This window comes from Balaenoptera musculus, chromosome 6 (genome assembly GCF_009873245.2).
Source record: "Balaenoptera musculus isolate JJ_BM4_2016_0621 chromosome 6, mBalMus1.pri.v3, whole genome shotgun sequence".
Classification (NCBI taxonomy): Eukaryota; Metazoa; Chordata; class Mammalia; order Artiodactyla; family Balaenopteridae; genus Balaenoptera; species Balaenoptera musculus.
The window spans coordinates 95,612,309-95,617,759 of record NC_045790.1 but is presented as its reverse complement, the minus strand read 5'-3'; positions in this window follow the sequence as shown (position 1 = coordinate 95,617,759).

Here is a 5,451-nt window from a genome sequence, read left to right as displayed (position 1 = left end):
TTAGTGAAGATATAGACTACCTGAAGAGCACTATGAAAAACCTTGATATTTCTAGAACATTAGCTCTACAACTGTAGAATATACAGTGTTTTCAAGTGCACATGGTATGTACACAAAGATAGAAAAATGCTGGGCCACACCACCAGTCTTGATACACTTAAAACAATTGAAATCATGCAGAGTTTGTTCTCTGACCACAATACAATTGTGGTTGGGATCTCTGGAGACAGATTCTGAGATAGAGTTGAAGTTTCAGATGTTTCTTAAAGATCAATACCCATGAAAGGAAGGGGGAGAAGCAGGATTAGGCAAAGGAAGAAGTTTAAATACATTGTAGGCCCAAAAAAGCCAACCTGGTGAGGAGCTCTGGGGTGATTGTTTTTCTCTTCCAAGTGTCCTGTATTGGGTCTTCATACCCTGACCCCAACCTTGCTCATTCACCAGATGCAGGCTTCCCTGCAAAGGGCATGACCTTGGGTGAGGCAGCTCTCTGTAGCTGAGGCCCACCTTTAAGTAGCTGACAGCTAGAAATTGTCTTCTAATTGTACTCCCCACAGCTGAGCAGTAAGACCTTCCTTGCAGAAGAATCTGGATACGCAACTCTATGTCTATCATAATCCATCCCTTGCTCTGCTCAGATATACGTCTCCATACATATCTATATATCTATATATATCTCCTATATATCATTATATCTTGGCTGCACCGCTAACAAGCTGTGTGACCTTTTGGTGCCTGAAATTCCTCCTCTGTAAAACAGGGATAATAATGGTTTTCCCTCTCAGCATTAAATTAGATCAGAGGTCAGCAACTTTCTTCTGTAAAGGGATAGATAATATTGATAAATATTTTAGATTTGGGGGGGCCAAATGGTTTCTGTCACGACTCCTCAACTCTGCTGTTATAACACAAAAACAATCATAGACAATATGTAAATGAGTGAGCATGGCCAATAAAACTTTATTTATTAAAACAGACAGCAGGCCAGATTTGCCCACGGGCTGTAGATTGCGGACCCCTGAATTAGATTATACATGTAAAAGAACTATTAATTTAGGGGCTCATAAGGCAAAGGAGATTCCCCTGATCCTTGGCAAGGAATTTCCCCCCAAAACAGGAGTGTGTGGCCATTCCCAGTGGAGAGAGTCACCTGAATCAAGATGTGGAGGTACGATCAGGATGTCAGATCCAGGGATGTGAGAAGTGGTTTATTATACCTGCTATTCTGTTGAGAAATCCCTTCTCCACTCTGTTTTCCTGACAAATTCCTGCTCCTCTTCCAAGACTCAGTTTTAAAAATCATGTCCTAAGCCTTCCCGAGAGCCCTTTCCCACACCCCCCATCACTACCACCCAGTCCCTGACAGTCAGCCCCCTCTTTCTGTGCTCCCGCAGCACACATCATGCCCCTGTCAGAACACTGACCACACTGCACTGGCATTACCAGACTGAGCTCCTCCCTTGCATCATCAAGCATGGCAATAATAAATGTGTGTGACTGAAGGAAGGCATGAGCTTTACATTACGGAGAAAGAGCTGGGAGACATAAATATATATCTAACAAATCAGGGGAGCTAAGCTGATTCTGACACAGTCTCGCCCTGAGTAGCTGTCAGACCAAAGGGGAGAAAGACACAAGTATTGGAAATCCCAGTCCCAGGCAACAATATGGCTGTGACAGAGGAAGGCATGTTCAGCTGTGCCCATAAAAAGGAACAGATGCCTGGGGGATCTGGAAAAACCTAGAGAGAAGAGGATGTTGGAGCCCAGCTTTGAAGCATGAGTAGTAGTTCTCCTGGCATATGGTTGGGAAGGATATTCCAGAAGCATGAAGTACACTGTATCTGATTTTAAAGAGCTGAGTGACCCCTGAGAATTAATCTCCAGTGTCTTTAGGCATTAGTTAGGGCTGGCTATTCTGTAGTAATGTTAAAAGGTATACTAAGGCATATTAAAATTTTTAAGAGTTTGAGCAAAAAGTGATTTGAATTGGGCAGCACCAAACCAGAGGTGGTTAGAAGTACTCCACTGGCAGGAGCTAGGGGGCAAGACTTTTACAGAGAAGACAGAAGCAAAGCAAGGAAATTATTTGATTGCTGGTAGTTTAAGCAGTTGCCTTATTTGTAGTTCCCCTTATTTGGGAAAGCTTGTTGGCTGTTTGTGATTGGTTGTCCTTAGGTTTTGATTTCTTAACGTCGAGCCATTGACAGGCTTAGGTTTTGGTTTGCTTATGAAGGCTGCTAAGGCATTAGAATCATCTCAGTCTAATGGTCCCTTTGCTCCTTGTTTAATTAATTTAACAGTAATAACATCATATGGTATTTATTATTTTAAAACTGTAGATTCTGGGACTTCCCTGGCGGACCAGTGGTTAAGACTTCGCCTTCCAGGGCCGGGGGTGCAGGTTCGATCCCTCATCGGGGAGCTAAGATCCCACATGCCTCGGAGCCAAAAAGCCAAAACATAAAACAGTAGCGATATCATAACAAATTCAATAAAGACTTTAAGAATGGTCCACATCAAAAAAATCTTTAAAAAAAACAAAACTGTAGATTCTAAAGTGCTTTTCACTGACACTGACGCTGTAGCTTTCTTCCTTAGGTCAGCAAATATTGAAATACCCAAATGAGTATTTCACAAGCTTCTGCTACTTTACAACATAGAAAGGACTGAGGGAAAGTGGCTGACCCAAGGCCACAGAGCAAGTTCAAGACCAGATTGAGAGGAGAACCCAGGAGTGCTGAATTATCCTTCAGAGTTTAACCCCAAACACTTTCCCTCTGCTGCTAGCTGATGTGTCTTTAGCAGGGGCAGAGTCTTCCCATCCCAATCAGGGAAAGTGCCCCTGGGAGAAGACATTTTTCAGGATGATTATCAGGAGTTTGCTAGATGAAAGGCAACCTGACTTTCCCTCTCCCAGGGCTGTCTCCGGGGAGAACACTGCACCACTCTGACTTCTCCACCTCAGTTAAAACTCAATTAAAACCTACTTTAGTAAACATACAATAAGTGCTCAACAAACATTTACTGTTATTATTACCATATCTCAGATTGTCAAAGTGAGGCAAAGTTATGTAGATCAAACAACTTAAGCCCTCAGAGACTTCTCATCTCCTTAACAGGAGGGGCTTCCCCTGCTTTGCTGTTCCACTTCCCCATCTTTGCTTTGCACCCTCCTGCTGTGTTTCCATTTTCTACACGTCTTAGCTGAATAGGTTCCATCCTCCTATACCTAGAATTCTTTTCTAGTTTATGTCTTTGCTCCTTCATTGTTCCCGTACACCTTTTCCGTAGCTCCCGTATTCCAGTTCTCACCTACTTCGCTCTGAGAATTTTCTGCTGTACGGCACCAACACCTACTCCAAATATGGCGCCTCCCAGTCTGTCCCACTTTTCGCTCAATGGGCGCGGCCATGTTAACCCCCTGGCTAAGGGAGACTAACAACCGGGGAAGTCTCGCGATAAAGGCAAGTCATGGGCCGTGCCACCTTCCGCGATAGCGCAGGGAGTCCAGTAGCCCCGGCGTTGTAAGGGGCGGGTTGTAGCTTTCAGCTAAGGGCCAGGGAGGAGAGGCGGGAAGGTGAGGAGTCCGGTTCTCAGAAAGGTTTCAGTCACTGACTGCGGTGTTGGGAGTAAGGGCGTCATGTTTGACCAGCGATTGAGCGTGTGTAGCGGTCCGTATATTCTGGTCCTGTCGTGGTTAGTCATTAAGGGGGCTTGCCTAAGATAGTGATTGCCGCCCAGTGGTGCTGCTGGTAGTGGACTCTGAGGAGGGTCCGAGGCTTACTGTGGGGTTTGTGGGGCTAGTGATTGGCCCTGCCTGTGTGAGTGATTCTGGGTCTTTCAGGGTCATGGGTTGGAGTGACAGAAGTCAATGGTTGGGGCCCTGAAGGGGGGTATCCCTCCCTTAGGGTTATTTAGGGTCAGTGAGTGGAGGCTGTAGTGCACCTGCGGGGCGCCTCTGTGATAGCTTAGGGAGCAGGCGGCTCGTGGTCAGTGATTGGGGCTGCAGCTTAAATTTTAACAGCTTGCATCCAGGCTGCACTCTGCACATATTATGTGCTGGGTTTCCTTGTGTGGGTTTATGCCAGCAAGGATGTTGAGGATGGGGGAGAGTTCCCATCCTTCCCCCAGAGGTTCTGTTTCCATCCTTGGATCTATCTCCTAAACAGACTTCAGGCAGTTTATATTATCTGCTACTAATCTTGTAACTAGTCAAGTACTTCAAGCCAAAGCCTTTACTCAGAAACACTCTCTCAAAGCTCCTTTGCCTTCTCCCTGTCCTTCAATCTATGCGCTCTCCCTGGACAATTTTAACCACACTCATTGTATCAGTTTCCACCCTTAAAGTCATGACTTTACAATCTATAGCTCCAGCCCAGACTTTTCTAACAAGCTCCAGATTCACAGTAGCCAGCTCTCTCCTACACATCTCTGTGAGGTTTACTCATAGACACTTCAATCTTAGCATGATCAAAATAGTTATCTTCCTTCTTCATACTTTACCTACTCGTCCTACTATATTCTACATCATTGTAAATGACATCACTCTTCATCCAGATAGGCATAATAAAAATCCAGAAATCCTTATTATTTTCTTTCAGGCAAACTCCCTCTAGTGAATTGTGCCCTTTAGAATTTGCTTGATATGATCTTGGATTAAGAGGTCAGTAGGACAATAGCTGCTAAAAATAACCATCATTTTTTGTTTCAAAAATAATATAACTTTATTCTAGAAAAATTGGAAACTGAAAATGCTAAACGCAACTTAATAGAAATCACTTCTAATCCTGCCACCCAAAGATAACCATAACATTTTGATGTATGTCATTTTAGTCACTTTTTTCTTGCAAATATATTTCTTTTCAACATGTTTATTGTTTTATGACTTATTTTTCTTGCTTTGTAATTCAACAAGAAAAAATTTTTCCAGGTATGTAAATACTTTTATAAGACATTTTTAATGACTGTGTAGTATTCTGTTTTTTCAGTAATTGATTTAACCAATCCCTATCGTCAGACATCTAAGTGGTTTCTACTTTTTAGGTGATAAAGCAGCATTGTGATGAATATTCTTGCAGATACATCTTTGTGTATATCCATGCCTATTTCTTTTTAGAATAAATATTTAATAGTAGATTTGTAGAGTCAAAGGAGGAAAAACTTTCTAAACATATAATGGAATACAAACATTCACATCCTCAAAGGAAAAACATCATGTCCTGATCCTTTCAGAACTGTAAATTAGTAGATTGATGTTATCACGGTGTAATTCTTTGTGGTCTCTCTGAATCTTTGAAAGGAGCAGTCTCTAAAGGGTAGTCTTTTATGTAGTTGATCATAGGAGTTTATAGGCTCATGGTTGTGGGAATCACAGAGCAGGCTCAGACTCTCAAAGCTATCTTCTTTTTCCCCTCCCTGCTCATCCCAGCTCTGTCTGTACAGATATCTA